The sequence below is a fragment of the Bos grunniens genome, chromosome X (genome assembly GCF_055505025.1).
Source record: "Bos grunniens cultivar Pamir isolate PY7600 chromosome X, Bosgru_T2T1.0, whole genome shotgun sequence".
Classification (NCBI taxonomy): domain Eukaryota; kingdom Metazoa; phylum Chordata; class Mammalia; order Artiodactyla; family Bovidae; genus Bos; species Bos grunniens.
The window spans coordinates 7,837,037-7,855,223 of NC_141194.1; the positions used below are offsets into that span (position 1 = coordinate 7,837,037).

An 18,187-nucleotide genomic window follows, 5' to 3' on the forward strand; every position below is an offset into this window, starting at 1 on the left:
GAAGTGGATGAAACTGGAGCCTATTCTACAGAGTGAAGTAAGCCAGAAAGAAAAACACCAATACAGTATACTAACGCATATATATGGAATTTAGAAAGATGGTAACGATAACCCTATATGCGAGACAGCAAAAGAGACACAGATGTATAGAACAGTCTTTTGGACTCTGTGGGAGAGGGCGAGGGTGGGATGATTTGGGAGAATGGTATTGAAACATGTATATTATCATGTGTGAAACAGATTGCCAGTCCAGGTTCAGTGCATGAGGCAGGGCATTCAGGGCTGGTGCACTGGGATGACCCAGAGGGATGGGATAGGGAAGGAGGTGGGAGGGGGTTTCAGGATGGGGAACACGTGTACACCCGTGGCAGATTCATGTCAATGTATGGCAAAACCACTACAATATTGTAAAGTAATTCAGTTCAGTTCAGTCACTCAGTCATATCTGATTCTTTGCGACCCCATGAATCGCAGCATGCCAGGCCTCCCTATCCATCACCAACTCCTGGAGTTCACTCAAATTCATGTCCATCGAGTTGGTGATGCCATCCAGCCATCTCATCCTCTGTCGTCCCCTTCTCCTCCTACCCCCAATCCCTCCCAGCATCAGAGTCTTTTCCAATGAGTCAACTCTTTGCATGAGGTGGCCAAAGTATTGGAGTTTCAGCTTTAGCATCAGTCTTTCCAATGAACACCCAGGACTGATCTCCTTTAGAATGGACTGGTTGAATCTCCTTGCAGTCCAAGGGACTCTCAGGAGTCTTCTCCAACACCACAGTTCAAAAGCATCAATTCTTCAGTGCTCAGCTTTCTTCACAGTCCAACTCTCACATCCATACATGACCACTGGAAAAACCATAGCCTTGACTAGACGGACCTTTGCTGGCAAAGTAATGTCTCTGCTTTTTAATATGCTATCTAGGTTGGTTATAACTTAGCCTCCATTAAAATAAATAAATTTATATTAAAAAAAACAAAGTTGTGTTAGTTTCAGGTGTACAGCAAAGTGATTCAGTTATACATATCTGTTCTTTCTCAAGAATTTTTCCCTTAGAGATTATTACAAAATATTGAGTATAGCTTCCTGTGCTATTCAGTAGGTCTTTGTTGCTTATTTAATTTATACATCATAGTGTGTATATGTTAATACCAAACTCCTAATTTATCCCTGCCCCTCTTTTCCAAAGTATACAAAAGCTATGCTTTGAAGCAGCCATATCTTTCCCAAAAGAAGTCTCCCACATTAGTCTACACAGAATACGTCTCCGGGTGTTAGCAACAAAACAAAACAAGTAAAATACCCACCTATTCTCTCAAGTTAGCCTTGGGAAGAGAAACTTATTTCCTGACGGCAGAGCAGTAGTGTGGCAGACACGGCCGTGACCCAAAGCAGTGTCTTGCCTTGAAGTCTAATTTGGAAGGTGAGGGTGACAGTATTTCCTGTGCTGAAAGAAAGTCTAGAAAGAATCCATTTTTGCAGTGTTGTAAAGAAATATTTTGGGAGCTTAAGTAAATTCCTTTGTAGTATTTTTAAAAACACAAATTGTAATCTATCTTTTTTTGGCAGTAACAATATAAAAAATATTATCAGTAATTATACCAGGATTTCCTCTGCTTGAATTCTAACTTTAATTTGGAATTCAGATCTTTAGGTATTTGCTTTACTTCTTTATTGAAGAACAGTTGATGTATGATACAAGTAGTGATTCAGAATTTGTAAAGGTTATAATCCATTTATGCTTATTATAAAATGTTGGCTCTATTCCTTGTCTTGTACAGTATATCTTGTAGCTTATTTTATACACAGTGGTTTGAACCTCTTAAAGCCCTATGTCTGTATTGCCCCTCTGTCTTTCCCTCTCTCTACTGGTGAGCAGTACTTTGTTTTCTGTATCTGTGAGTCTGCTTCTTTTGTGTTTTATTCACGGCTGGTGCTGCTAAGTTGCTTCAGTTGTGTCCGACTCTGTGCGACCCCATAGACGGCAGGCAGCCCACCAGGCTCCCTCGTCCCTGGGATTCTCCAGGCAAGAACACTGGAGTGGGTTGCCATTTCCTTCTCCAATGCAGGAAAGTGAAAAGTGAAAGTGAAGTCTCTCAGTCGTGTCCGACTCTTAGCGACCCCATGGACTGCAGCCCACCAGGCTCCTCCATCCATGGGATTTTCCAGGCAAGAGTACTTGAGTGGGGTGCCATTGCCTTCTCCAGTTTTATTCACTAGTTTGTTGAATTTTTTAGATTCCACATATACATGACATTGTACAATATTTGTCTTATTTAATTTAGCATAATCCCTTCCAAGTACATCCGTGTTGCTTCAAATGGAAAAATTTCATTCCTCTTTATGGTTGAGTAGTATTCTACACACAATAGAATATATATATTCACATTTCTCTGTGTGTGTATATACGTATATACACAAACCACCTTTTCTTTATCCAAAACTCTCTTGATGGATAATTAGGTTGCTTTCATATCTTGGCAATTTAAAATAGTGCTGCTATAAACATTGGTGTGTGTTTGAATTAGTGTTTTTGTTTTTATCAGATATTTACCCAGGAGTAGAAATACTCAGTCATATGGTAGTTATATTTTTAGTTTGTTAAGAAACCTCCACACTGGTTTCCATAATGGCTGTATCAATTTACATTCCACCTGGCAGTTCGTTTTATTTCTCTCCCTCAGTTCTTGTCTCATCGTGACAAAGATTTGGAACGGTGGACAAAAGGGTATAAAACAATAGACAAATTACAGCCAGTTACAGCTCAAGCAGACACAACTTTTAATAAACAAGATACTCCCGAGATGTGGAACAGGCCAACCCTGAAGGAGTCATCATAATTCCTCTTGGCTTCCCCTTTTTATACTTCCAATGTCCTCTTGGTTCTTCCCCGTGCAAAATAGGGTTGTACCTGCCACTAATCAGGAAAGGGAATGCAAATGGGCATTTGCTCAAGGCTGATTGTCAGTTGTAAATTAGATAGCAACAGACTCTGTTGCGCATGTCTTTCCCATAATTCAGTCTGTTATAATCAGATGTATGTATGCATAGAATATTTATTAACCCTTAATGGCTCCTACCTGCCTAAGGTTACTTGAGAATACAGCTTTGCAGCAAGGGTGCATGTGACAGAGTTGGAGAAGCCTCAGTTTAGTTCAGTCACTCAGTCGTGTCTGATTCTTTGTGACCCCATGGACTGCAGCATGCCAGGCCTCCCTGTCCATCACTAACTCCCAGAGCTTGCTCAAACTCATGTCCATCAAGTCAGTGATGCCATCCAACCATCTCATCCTCTGTCGTCCCATTCTCCCACCTTCAATCTTTCCCAGCATCAGGGTCTTTTCCAATGAGTCAGTTCTTCACATCAGGTGGCCAAGTTCAGTTCAGTTCAGTAGCTCAGTCATATCCAACTCTCTACAACCCCATGGACTGCAGCACGCCAGGCCTCCCTGTCCATCACCAACTCCTTGAGCTTGCTCAAACTCATGTCCATCAAGTTGGTGATGCCATTTAACCATCTCATCCTCTGTCGTCCCCTTCACCTCCCGCCATCAATCTTTCCCAGCATCAGGGTCTTTTCCAGTGAGTCAGTTCTTTGCATCAGGTGGCCAAAGTATTGGAACTTCAGCTTCAGCATCAGTCCTTCCAATGAATATTCAGGACTGATTTCCTTTAGCATGGACTGGTTCGATCTCCTTGCAGTCCAAGGAACTCTCAAGAGTCTTCTCCAACACCACAGTTCAAAAGCATCAATTCTTTGGTGCTCAGCTTTCTTTATAGTCCAACTCTCACATCCATACATGACCACTGGAAAAACCATAGCTTTCACTAGGTGGACCTTTGTTGGCAAAGAAGTGCCTCTGCTTTTTAGTATGCTGTCTAGGTTGGTCATAGCTTTTCTTCCAAGGAGCAAGTGTCTTTTAATTTCATGGCTGCAGTCACCATCTGCAGTGATTTTGGAGCCCAAGAAAATAAAATCTGTCACTATTTCCATTGTTTGCCCATCTATTTGCCATGAAGTGATGGGACTGGATGCCATGGTCTTAGTTTTCTCAAAGTTGAGTTTTAAGCCAACTTTTTTACTCTCCTCTTTCACTTTCATTAAGAGACTCTTTAGTTCTTTGCTTTCTGCCATAAAAGTGGTGTCATCTGTGTATCTAAGGTTATTGATATTTCTCCCAGCAAGCTTGATTCCAGCTTGTGCTCCTTCCAGCCAGGCATTTTGCATGTTGTATTATTATCTTAAAGGCTTGGTTAGCCCCTAATTCAGTTAGTTTCCAGACCCTGCCGAATGTGGAGGCTGCTGAGAAGATCCCCTGGAGGAGGGCATGGCAACCCACTCGAGTAATCTTGCCTGGAGAATCTCATAGACAGGAGCCTGGTGGGCTATGGTCCATAGGGTCACACACAGTTGGGAATGACTGAAGTGATTTTGCATGCATGCATGCCAGGTGCTGAGGAGGCTGACGGTCCCAAGGGGACTCGAGGGCTAATGCTGTCTCACTGGTGGGTGAGGCCAGGTCCTGGAGTTAGTGCTCAGCTGCTTGCAGGAAGAGCTGGGTCCTGGAGTTTGGCTGCATGGCCCAGGGATCCCAGAGCTGGTGTCAGATCACCGTGGGGTGGGGCAGGGGGCGGTTTCTAAGACAGTTGTGTACAGGAAGGGTCCAAGGTGTCCTGAAGCTTATGTTGGTCTGCTCGTGGCCTGGGACAGGTCTTAGCTGGTCCCTGGGCGGGGTCTGGCCTGCTGTGGGCAGACTGGGTCTGTAGGCTGCCGCACTGTGGTTTTCCTGCATCTGGTATCTGCCTCCTGGTGGGTGAGGCTGTTCTAGAGGCTCCTGCAAGCTTCCTTGGAGAAGGCAATGGCAAGCCACTCCAATACTCTTGCCTAGAAAATCCCATGGATAGAGGAGCCTGGTGGGCTACAGTCCATGGGGTCGCCATGAGTCGGTCGCAACTGAGCGACTTCACTTTCACTTTTCACTTTCACGCAGTGGAGAAGGAAATGGCAACCCACTCCAGTGTTCTTGCCTGGAGAATCCCAGGGACGGCAGAGCCTGGTGGGCTGCTGTCTACTGGGTCGCACAGAGTCGGACACGACTGAAGCGACTTAGCAGCAGCAGCAGCAAGCTTCCTAGAGGGCAGAGCCGGTGCCCGCCCACTGGTGGGTGGAGCCAGGTTCTGGCATTCTGGTGGGCAGGGCTGTGTTGAAGGTGGCTTGGGCTCAAGGAAGTCTCTAGGCAGCCTGTCTGCTGACGCCCGGGGCTGTGCACTACCTAGTTAGTTGCTTGCCCGGAGGTGTCCTAGTGCTGGTGCCTGCCAGGTGTTGGATGGGGAGATTGTGAATAGCAGTGATTTGACAATAAAAATCACCCCCCACCCCTACCGCTACCCCTCACCCCCCACCACCCCCTCCACCTCTCCAGGAGACTCTCTTAGACTAGCTGGTGCGTCTGGCCCAGGTTCCTATCAAAAGAATGCTTTTGCTCTCTGTCCTGGAGCTTTAGATTTTGCATGCACCCTTTAAGACTGAAGTCTCTATTACCCACAGTCATTTGGGATTCCTGAAATGAAGCCCTGCTGGCCTTCAGAGCCAAGTGATCTGGGGGCTTATCTTCCAGGTGCAGGACTGCAGGTTGGGGAGCCTGACATGGGACTTGGAGCTCTCACTCCTGTGGGACAACCTCTGCACTGTAATTGTTGTCCAGTCTGTGGGGCGGCCACCTGGGTGTATTCATACTTGATTATGTTGCGAGTCCGTCCCTCCTTGCCATCTCATTGTGCTTCTTTTTTAATTTTTTTGGTAGAAGATCTTTCCTGGGAGGTTCCAGTCTTTTCCATCAATGGTTTTTGTGCAGAGTTGTGATTTTGGTGTGCTTGTGAGAGGAGGTAAATTCTAGATCTTTCTACTCCATCATCTTGGTCAGTCTCTGTATTTGCATGTTTTGAGGCCTCCAGTTCCAGGGAGAAGAGGGAGTTGTTTTTTCTTCTGACATCTGTGCCTCCTTCTCTCCGAGCTTAACCATGTGCGGGCCTGGGACATTGAGCCAGTGAGCTGAACAATGCCTGCATTATCAGCAGACCCCCCACAAGTGACCCAGAGGCCTGGCAAGAGAGGAAGGGAGAGAATATGGGTAGGAAGGTGACATGAGAAGATTCTGTGCACAGAAGGGATGTTGTCACGATAGAAGATAGGTGTCACCATTGAAGTGTTCATTAGGTTGCTGGTTCTCAGAGGCGTGATTGTGCCTCCCCCACCCCAGAGGGACATTTGGCAATGTCTGGTGACATGGTCGATTGTCATAACTGGGAGGGAGTACTTTTGGTATCTAGTGGTCAGAGGCCAGGGATGTTCCTACACATCCTATAAGGCACAGGGGAGCTCCACAACCAGGAACTTTTCAACCCTAAAGGGCCATGGTACCTTGGCCGAGAACTCTTGCTTTAGAGAAGGGACAACTTGAGAAAGGACTGTGTGTGTGTTAGTCGCTCAGCCGTGTCTGACTCTTTGCGACCCCATGGACTGTAGCCCACCAGGCTCCTCTGTCCATGGGATTCTCCAGGCAAGAATACTGGAGTGGGTTGCCATTTCCTCTTCTAGGGGATCTTCCCGACCCAGGGATAGAATCCATGTCTTCTGTATCTCCTGCATTGCTGACAGATTCCTTACTACTGAGCCACCTGGGAAGGACTGAACAGAGTCAAAAACAGGCATCAGAAGACTGCCCACAAACAAGTGAGATGAGGAAGAAAAAGTATTTCTGGAAATACATTCAAAGATACTGATTTTCCCATCTTGTGTGTCCACGAGGGTAGAAGATTGTACTTGGCGATCTCATTCAACCCCCAATGTGTAAGCAAACAAAGTTCCTAATATGCTGCCTAAACTGAAAATGAAAACTTGACACTCAGACTGTAATTAGCAAGAATGAACAACTTCCTCATTTTTACCCAAAAGGAGGGTAAATATTCACCAGGATATTTTAACACTCCGTCATCTCATTTCCTCCCAGAGCTGTGAAGGTGTCATGATTTCAATCTCCCCACAGTGGAATTTTTCTGCAACATAGAGTCTAGCCATGGCACTTGGGGGATGTTTTTGATGGCTGTGTCCGACAGCATGAGGGGAAATTGTTCACATTTGTGTTTCAGATGCTGTCTTGAGCTTTGTTGATTTTCCTCCAGTCAGAGCTGTCCCTGAGGACTTCCTGGTTTTCAGGGCAAAAACCTCAGTAAGAGCGAGCTGCCTTTGAAGACTGGCTGCCCCAGCGTATGCAGTCACTCAGAAACCATGCAGACAGAAGCCCAGAGTGCTGCTTCTGTGCTGATACAGAAGCATCTCTTTGACCTGGGTCCCCACGAGGAGTGGGAGTCCTGTAACAGCATTTCTCTGGGCAGGATGTCTCCTCGTGGGCATCTTTGAGAACCACTGGACTCTCGTCTCTTGCTTAGTAAATATTAGCATTGCTCAAGCACTTGCACCAGGCAGACTGACTGACTTGGAAATTTTCAAATACATGTGTATAAGAGCCTAGAAATAAAGCCCAGTGGGGAGCAGGCAGCTTATGTTTTTGGCACCAGTTCCAGTGACATTGCTTAATGAGAACTGCCTGTCTAGTGGGATCAAGGGCTCAGGCTCTGCGGGCTGGTTGGCCCCATGAACTCTGGGGTTGAGGGTTCATGCCCTGGCACTTCTCCTTCTAGTCAATCATTTGAAAGTTGCAAACACTCCTACCAGCAACCTTCTCCATTTCAGGATGTCCTGAGTGCCAGGTCCGGAATGCAGAGAGAGAGCAAGAGGCAACCATTAACAGCTGCTGCAATATGGACGCCCTCCCCTCCTTTCTCTGTGTGATCAGGTCCCCAGGGGTTGAAGGGCAGAGGCCTTGATTGGGCTCACTGGTCCGTGATGATGACTGGATATTTATTCTTGCTTTAGTCTTTTGCTGCTTCTGAACCTGGCCTCATCAAGAGGGTCTTCCCCCAAGGCTGACATAGAGATTTAAACCCAGTATAGTCATCTCTGTCATAAACTACAGAAAGTTATTGATTGGGAGCTGAAAACAGACTCTAAAATGCAGTGTGCCCAACCAAAATGCATGGTCAACTCCGTTGGGATAGTTTTGCCCGAGATATTCCAATTTCAGACCCTTCTTGTTGTTCAGTCATTAAGTCCTGCCTGACTCTTTGCAACCCCATGGACTGCAGCACACCAGCCTGCCCTGTCCTTCACTATCTCCCAGAGTTTGCCCAAACTCATGTCCATTGAATTGGTGATGCCAGCCAACCATCTCATCCTCTGTCACCGCCTTCTCCTCCTGCCCTCAACCTTTCCAAGCATCAGGGCCTTTTCCAATGAGTCAGCTCTTTGCATCAGGTGGCCAAAGTATTGTAGTTTCAGCTTCAGCATCATTCCTTCCAATGAATATTCAGGACTGATTTCCTTGACTGGTTTGATATATTCCTCAACTAATCTTGTTTCCACTCTCTCTCCTTCTTCTGGGGTAAGAGAAAAAGGGAAGAGGAGGGAATCATGGTTTCTTTGTTCAATGAATTGGTTCCTAGGAAACATTCCTTGTTTGGAAGTCTACTTGGTCTGCTGCTAGTACGGGTACCCCAACTTTCTTTTGACGAATGCTTGTGTTTGATATTGTTTACCATCTGTACTGGAGGAACAGCAACACAGCTCAACAGTAGCTGAGTTCTCTGTCCTTGAACTCCTTCTGATTTTATCTTCAGCATGGACTCTGAACTTCCCAGGCAGCAGACGTCCTCCACTTGGAATGCCACCCAATACCTGTGTTGCCTGCTTGCTCACTTTAATCTTAGATCACTACCTGGGTGCTCCTGCTCAGAAATGAGAAAGAAGGCTGGGACTTCCTTTTTGGTCCAGTGGTTAGGACTCTGCTCTTCCACCACACAGGGCACAGGTTCTATCTCTGGTCGGGGAACTACGATTCTGCAAGTTGTGTGCCAGGCCAAAAAAAAAAAACAAACACAAAACTAGGAAGATAGCTGTGACTCTGTGATACTTTTCTAAATAATAGGGAGTCTGGTTTCTAAGAAAATGAGTAGACCTTTTGCAAAGGTGGTTCACCAAGGTCAGAGGGGACCTTCTCTCAAACTGAAGTTGATCATGATACCCTAGAGCTCATTTATTTGCACTTAGATTGTCTTATGGGACTTCCCTGGTGGCTCAGACGGTAAAGCATCTGCCTACAATGTGGGAGTCCCGGGTTCAATCTCTGGGTTGGGAAGATCTCCTGGAGAAGGAAATGGCAACCCACTCCAGTATTCTTTCCTGGAAAATCCCATAGACGGAGGAACCTGGTAGGCTACAGTCCATGGGGTCGCAAAGAGTCAGACACGACTGAGTGACTTCACTTTTCACTTGTCTTACAGTGTGGGATGAGCTGAGCCAATAAGTAAGAATTGTGTAAGTACAACTTCAGACTGAATTTAGGGCCAGCGGCCAGGTGGGAGGTGATAAAAGACACTGATGGACCTAATTAAACTTAAAAGCTTTTGCAGAACGAAGGAAACTATAAGCAAGGTGAAAAGACAGCCTTCAGAATGGGAGAAAATAGTAGCAAATGAAGCAACTGACAAAGGGTTAATCTCCAAAATGTACAAGCAGCTCATGCAGCTCAATATCAGAAAAATAAATGACCCAATAAAAAAATGGGCCAAAGAACTAAACAGACATTTCTCCAAATAAGACATACAGATGGCTAACAAATACAGGAAAAGATGCTCAACATCACTCATTATCAGAGAAATGCAAATCAAAACCACTATGAGGTACCACTTCACGCTGGTCAGAATGGCTCTATCCAAAAATCTACAAACAATAAATGCTGGAGAGGATGTGGAGAAAAGGGAACCCTCTTACACTGTTGGTGGGAATGCAAACTAGTACAGCCACTATGGAGAACAGTGTGGAGATTCCTTAAAAAACTGGAAATAGAACTGCCTTATGATCCAGCAATCCCACTGCTGGGCATACACACTGAGGAAACCAGAAGGGAAAGAGACACGTGTACCCCAATGTTCATCGCAGCACTGTTTATAATAGCCAGGACATGGAAGCAACCTAGATGTCCATCAGCAGACGAATGGATAAGAAAGCTGTTGTAACTCCTCCAGCTCAACTCCAGAAAAATAAATGACCCAATGGGCCAAAGAACTAAATAGACATTTCTCCAAAGAAGACACACAGATGGCTAACAAACACATGAAAAGATGCTCAACATCACTCATTATCAGAGAAATGCAAATCAAGACCACTATGAGGTACCATTTCACACCAGTCAGAATGGCTGCAATCCAAAAGTCTACAAATAATAAATGTTGGAGAGGGTGTGGAGGAAAGGGAACCCTCTTACACTGTTGGTGGGAATGCAAACTAGTACAGCCACTATGGAGAACAGTGTGGAGATTCCTTAAAAAACTGGAAATAGAACTGCCTTATGATCCAGCAATCCCACTGCTGGGCATACACACTGAGGAAACCAGAAGGGAAAGAGACACGTGTACCCCAATGTTCATCGCAGCACTGTTTATAATAGCCAGGACATGGAAGCAACCTAGATGTCCATCAGCAGACGAATGGATAAGAAAGCAGTGGTACATATACACAATGGAGTATTACTCAGCCATTAAAAAGAATACATTTGAATCAGTTCTAATGAGGTGGATGAAACTGGAGCCTATTATACAGAGTGAAGCAAGCCAGAAGGAAAAACACCAATACAGTATACTAACGCATATATATGGAATTTAGAAAGATGATAACAATAACCCTGTGTACGAGACAGCAAAAGTGACGCTGATGTATGGAACAGTCTTATGCACTCTGTGGGAGAGGGAGAGGGTGGGAAGATTTGGGAGAATGGCATTGAAACATGTAAAATATCATGTATGAAATGAGATGCCAGTCCAGGTTCAATGCATGATACTGGATGCTTGGGGCTAGTGCACTGGGACGACCCAGAGGGATGGTATGGGGAGGGAGGAGGGAGGAGGGTTCAGGATGGGGAGCACATGTATATCTGTGATGGATTCATTTTGATATTTGGCAAAACTAATACAATTATGTAAAGTTTAAAAATAAAATAAAATTTAAAAAAAAAGAAAGCTGTTGTACATATACACAATGGAATATTACTTGGCTATAAAAAAAGAATGCATTTGAGTCAGTTCTAATGAGGTGGATGAAACTGGAGCCTATTATACAGAGTGAAGCAAGTCAGAAAGAAAAACACCAATACAGTATACTAATGCATATATATGGAATTTAGAAAGATGGTAACAACAACCCTATATGCAAGAGACACAGCAAAAGAGACACAGATGTAAAGAACAGACTTTTGGACTCTGTGGGAGAAGGTGAGGGTGGATGATTTGAGAGAATACCATTGAAACATGTATATTACCATATGTGAAATAGATGACCAGTCCAAGTTCGATGTATGAAACAGGGCACTCAAAGCCAGGGCACTGGGACAACCCAGAAGGATGGGATGGTGAGGGAGCTGGGAGAGGGGTTCAGGATGGGGAACACATGTATACCCGTGGCTGATTCATGTCAATGTATGGTAAAAACCACCGCAATATTGTAAAGTAATCAGCCTCCAATTAAAATAATTAATTAAAAAAAAGAAACTAATGGGCAGATTTATTTGCCCAGTTTTGAGGTTTTCTTTTTGCTTGATGACCTGAGGCTGCTATGAAGAGATAATGGAATTTGCTGAAAGTTAGATTTTCTAGGGGTTTCCCAGGTGGTTCAGCGCTAAAGAACCCGCCTGCCAACACAGAAGACTTGGGCTTGATCCCTGGCTCAGGAAGATCCCCTGGAGAAGGAAGTGGTAATCGTCTCCAGTATTCTTGCTTGGGAAATCCCATGGATAGAGGAGCCTGGTGGGGTACAGTCCATGAGGTTCAAAGAGTCCGACGTGAACTGCCAATATGAAGCACTCATTTACTTATTTTTAACATGAGTCTTTTAAAGAGAATAGTGGATGTTATTGGAGAAGGCAATGGCAATCCACTCCAGTACTCTTGCCTGGAAAATCCCATGGACGGAGGAGCCTGGTGGGCTGCAATCCATGGGGCCTCGAAGAGTCGGACATGACTGAGCGACTTCATTTTCACTTTTCCCTTTCATGCACTGGAGAAGGAAATGGCAACCCACTCCAGTGTTCTTGCCTGGAGAATCCCAGGGACGGTGGGGCCTGGTGGGCTTCCGTCTATGGGGTCGCACAGAGTCGGACATGACTGAAGCGACTTAGCAGCAGCAGCAGGATGCTATGGGTGGGTTTAAGTAGAACATCTTCATGAGAAGTGGGAATTCTACTCGACAGATTTCTTGAGCACATACTCTGTGGTACACTTGAAGCCAAGCCACTGCTGGTTTCAGACTTCAGAAATACAACAGTCTGATGGTGGCCAAGAAACAGAAGTAGTAAGCAAAATTTACAGATAGAAAAGCTAGGTTGCAGTTACGAAGCAAGGCACAAAGGGCTTTGTGGGTCAGTACTAGGGGTGTTTGGCTCCAGCAGAGAGCTGAGGGGAAGCCTCTGTGGGAAGTGGTGGTTGAGAAGTCGTAAAAATATTGGCAGTAGATCGCCTCAAGAAAATTAGATACTAAGGGAACAATTCATCCAAAGATGGGCAAAATAAACAAAAGAAACAGTATGGACCTAACAGAAGCAGAAGATATTAATAAGAGATGGCAAGAATACACAGAAGAACTATACAAAAAAGATCTTAATGACCCAGATAATCACGATGCTGTGATCACTCACCTAGAGCCAGACATACTGGAGTGTGAAGTTGAGTGGGCCTTAGGAAGCATCACTACGAACAAAGCTAGTGGAGGTGATGGAATTCCAGCTAAGCTATTTCAAATCCTAAAAGATGATGCTGTGAAAGTACTGCACTCAGTATGCCAGCAAATTTGGAAAACTCAGCAGTGGCCACAGGACTGGAAAAGGTCAGTTTTCATTCCAGTGCCAAAGAAAGGCAATGCCAAAGAATGCTCAAACTACTGCACAATTGTACTCATCTCACACACTACCAAAGTAGTGCTCAAAATTCTCCAAGCTGCGCTTCAACAGCATATGAACTGAGAACTTCCAGATATTCAAGCTGGATTTAGAAAAGGCAGAGGAACCAGAGATCAAATTTCCATCATCCGTTGGATCATAGAAAAAATAGGAGAATTCCAGGAAAACATCTACTTCTGCTTCATTGACTACACTAAAGCCTTTGACTGTGTGGATCACAACAAACTGTGGAAGATTCTTAAAGAGATGGGACTACCAGACCACCCGACCTGCCTTCTGAGAAATATGTATGCAGGTCAAGAAGCAACAGTTAGAACTGGACACGGAACAACAAACTGGTTCCAAATTGGGAAAGGAGTACATCAAAGTATTGTCACCTTGCTTATTTAACTTATATGCAGGGTATATCATGCAAAAATGCCAGACTGGGTGAATTACAAGCTGGAATCAAGATTGCTGGGAGAAATATCAGTAACCTCAGATATGCAGATGATGGCACTCTTATGGCAGAAAGTGAAGAGAAACTAAAGAGCCTCTTGATGAAGGAGAAAGAGGAGAGTGAAAAAGCTGGCGTAAAACTCAACATTCAGAAAACTAAGATCATGGCCTCCGGTCCCATCACTTCATGGCAAATAGATGGGGAAACAATGGAAACAGTGATAGACTTTATTTTCTTGGGTTCCAAAATCACTGAAGATGGTGACTGCAGCCATGATATTAAAAGATGCTTGCTCCTTGGAAGAAAAGCTATGACCAACCTAGACTGCATATTAAAAAACAGAGACATTACTTTGCCAACAAAGGTCCGTCAAGTCAAAGCTATGGTTTTTCCAGTAGTCAGGTGTGGATGTGAGAGTTGGACCATGAAGAAAGCTGAACACTGAAGAACTGATGCTTTTGAACGTTTTCACTCTCCTCTTTCACTTTCATCAGGAGACTCTCTAGTTCTTCTTCACTTTCTGCTGAGGTTATTGATATTTCTCCCAGCAATCTTGATCCAGCTTGTGCTTCCTCCAGCCCAGTGTTTCTCCTGATGCACTTTACATACAACTTAAATAAGCAATAGCCTTGACGTACTCCTTTTCCTATTTGGAACTAGTCTGTTGTTCCATGTCCAGTTATGAAAAGGAAGGACTGATGCTGAAGCGGAAACTCCAATACTTTGGCTACTTGATGTGAAGAACTGACTCATTGGAAACCCTGATGCTGGGAAAGATTGAAGGCAGGAGAAGGGGACGACAGAGGATTAGATGGTTGGATGGTATCGATGACTTAATGGATATGAGTTTGACCAAGCTCCAAGAGTTGGTGATGGACAGGGAAGCCTGGCGTGCTGCACTCCATGGGGACACAAAGAGTCAGACATGACTGAGTGACTATCACATTCACTTAAGCATCCAAAAGTGATGACCAAGCAAGCACGTCAATATATAGTGCTGAGCTCAGCAGAGAAATTAGACCTAGAGATAGAGATCTGGGGGGCATCTGCCCAGCATGGAAAAGGAGGGAATGGCATTCTCTCTGGATGTGGATGGCATTGAGTCTAGAGGGATTAAGAAAGAGCTGAAGTGGGTTAACATCTCAAAAGTTGCTATGTGCCAAGATGAGGTCAGGCCATCATGGAAATATATATCAATGCAGATGGTATTTCTGACATCGCTGAGCACTATTTGGTAGAGTAAAGACACTTGATGGCTGATGTGAGTGAGGGGAGCTGTAATTACAGGCGAGGAAACAGAAACAGAACATGTGACCAGTCCTTTGAGAAGTTTGAGGGAAAAGAGGAGGCCAGAGAGGGCAGAAGCTGAAGGGAGAATAAGATCGGGGAAGAGGTGAGATAGCTTTACTATCTGAAATATTTTACTGACCAGCATTTAATGACTATAATCAAAAATTGAGCTTTGAGGATAAATAGACCGTGCTAAAGAACTAATGTTCATTAAATCATTTTTCTGTGTCTCTCCTTAATTGGTAATTGGTTTTTGGCCATGACAGATTTGCTTGTTAATTGCTACACTTCCTATTTAATCATGCTTTTATAATTCTCTTAGAGAATATGAAGATTCAAAGGGAGACCTGAATTCCTTTCCATAAATCACCCATGTTAATACAGGACAACTACAAGAAAGGTTTTTCCATATGCCCTCGACCCTGTTTTTACTTTATGTTCTTGAATGTACATCCCACGGTGAGAATGGTATTCCAGGGGAAGGAATCTTGAAAGTTCCATATGCCTCTCTTTATGTTTCTGTTATAATCAGAAGCAGTTCTCTTCTTCAACCTGTTTTGCTTCTCTATTTTACAAAATAATAGTTTGTAAAAGAGGGGGCTGGGGGCTACTCTCTAGAGTGGATGACATGCCCTTCAGATTGACTTTGAAAGATGATTAATTACAGCAGCATCTGTTCCATTTCAAAAGTTGAAATGAAACATACTTGAAAACTCTCACTAAAGGAAATCTATTTTACATACCTATCACTTGTGAGAAGGGCTGATTTAAGTCAGAATTATGAAGGGGGTAAAGCTAATCACTGGAACTGGCACACGCTACTCTGTTGAACGAAAGCATCTTTTAATAGCCTCTTTCATGGTTCTGTCTTAAGCACTCTGCACTGAATTCTTATGAGTTCTGTAATTTCAGAATTGATGGAATTCAGTGTTAGAAGGCTTAGTCGCTCAGTCATGTCCAACTCTGTGACCTCATGGACTGTAGCCCTCCCTCCAGGCTCCTCTGTCCATGGGATTTCCCAGGCAAGAATACTGAGGTGGGTAGCCATTTCCTTCTCCAGGGGATCTTCCTGACCCAGGGATTGAACCCGGGGTCTCCTGTATTGCAGGCAGATTCTTTGGGAAGGGACTTGGGAGCTCACAGAGGCCCCAAGCCATGGGGGGACATAGCTGAGACCCCATGAGTGAAGGCTAGACAGACAGTACCCTGGGAGTTTCAGTCCACTGGTCCAGTACTGTATCTGCTGTGGCCAGTCATAGCATGGGACGCATGTAGTCTCATGGTTGTTTTTGTAAATAAAGTTTTATTGCAACACAGCCACACCCACTTGTTGACACATCCTGTCTGGCTGCTTTCACTGTCTAACTGCAGAGCTGAGTAGCTGCCAGAGACAGTATGGCCTGCAAACCCTAAAATAGTCCCTTTCTGACCTTGACAGAAAAGGGGCTGAGCCCTGTGGTGCTGGACAGCATGGGCTGCTGGTCCTGGCTGCACTTGAGAATCATTTCAGAGGAAAGTGCAGGGTGCTGGCCCACACCAAGGACCTTGTCAGCCCATCTTTCAGGATGGGATCCAGAAACTGGCATTTTTTTAAATGGAGATTTTTTTTTCTTTATTGATAAACTTAAGACTTGGGTACATCAAATAAATCTAAGTTCTAGGGGAAAAAGTCAAAACCCACAATAGAAAAAAAATGTTAACACGGTCTGAGTCGTATCTGAACCCAAATAATATATTCTTTTAATTGAAAAATTCTAGGTGTTTCGTGGGTTTCCCTGGTGGCTCAGATGGTAAAGAATCTTCTTGCAATGTGGGAGACCTGGGTTCGATCCCTGGGTCGGGAAGATCCCCTGGAGGAGGGAATGGCTACCCACTCCAGTATTCTTAGCTGGAGAATTCCATGGACAGAGGAGCCTGGTGGGCTACAGTTCATGAGGTCACAGAGTCAGACACAACTGAGTGACTTAGCACACAGCAGGTGTTCCATAATTGACCTTTTGATACAAAATGACCTATTAAATTAGCAATTTGTGGTTTTTGGCATTGAGGCCCATAGGATAAGCTAGGAAGTCTTCAGACCTGGAGCTAAAAAAGGGCTTCCTGGTGGCTGAGTCAGTAAAGAGTCTGCCCACAAAGTGGAAGACCTGTGTTTGATCCCTGGGTCGGGAAGATCCCATGAGGAAGAAACTGGCAACCCACTCCAGTATTCTTGCCTGGAGAATCCCATGGACAGAGGAGCCTGGTGAGTTACAGTCCCGACTGAGTGACCAACTTTCACTTTTATTTGGTTTTTGAATCAATCACTTACTCTTGGCTAGAGAATTCCATGGACAGAGGAGCTTGGTGGGCTACAGTCTATGGGGTTGCAAAGAGTCAGACACGAGTGAGTGACTATCACACACACACATCCCTGTCTAAAAGGTAGCAGTGTGCATGCATGCTAAGTTGCTTCAGTCATGTCTGATTCTTTGAAACCCCATGGATGGTAGCCTGCCAGGTTTCTCTGTCCATGGGATTCTCTAGGCCAGAATACTGGAGTGGGTTACCATTCCTTCTTCCAGGGAATATTCCTGACCCAGGGATCAAACCCACATCTGTTATGTCTTCTAAATTGGCAGGCGAGTTCTTTACCACTAGTGCCACCTGCAAAGCAGCAGCAATAGGACAAGATTTTCATATTCAGCCAGATTAAAGTCAGTGTGTTACACCATGGTGCCTCTAAAGCATATGACCTCGAGAAGGTGTTTCAGGCTCTATGTGCATGTTTCTGTGGGATATGAGACTGAAGAAAGCCCCCTACAGCGGCACTTCACACATGTCTGCTTGTAGCAGAATCCCCTGGAGGGCTGGGTCCCAGCCCCGCAGGTTCTGTCTGGTGGGTGGCTCTGGGGTAGGTAGGGCTGGCTCATGTAACAAGTGTACAGGTGCCGCTTATGCCTTGGACCCATGACCAAGCCTTCAGAGTGCTGACTCAGGTCCAAAAGGCTTGTGTTTCTTATGAAAGTCAAGTCCTGTTAGCCAGGGGAGGGGTTTGGGGATATATTTATGAACCAACTGCTGGGATAGTTCCAGACCATGCTGTCAAGACCCTCACCCATCCATACACATCCTCCGTGCCCTCCTCTCCTCCACCTGCTCTGGAAGTCTAGAAACCAAGCCATTCTTCTGATCTCTGCTCCTGTACAGGTTTTCTCTTACTGTGTTTCAAATTCCTGGGGGGAGGGGAGGGTGGGATACTATTTTGCATCTTGTCAATTACCTGTATTTTGATTAGGGAGAGGCTGGATGGTGGACACTGGAATGTTTCAGGCATAAAAGAAGATGGATTATATGTTGCAAAGTGGTAGAAGGGTTAGCAGAAGTTGAATAAATATGTGTAGAAACAGTGAAGGTGAA

General features: G+C 44.8%; 1 long non-coding RNA gene across 8 annotated transcripts in view; it reads left to right on the forward strand.

Moving 5' to 3' along the window:
- LOC147339746 (uncharacterized) overlaps positions 1-18,187 on the forward strand; it is a 168,233-nt gene that overhangs the window by 117,749 nt on the left and 32,297 nt on the right. The gene's annotated exons all lie outside the window — the stretch shown is intronic.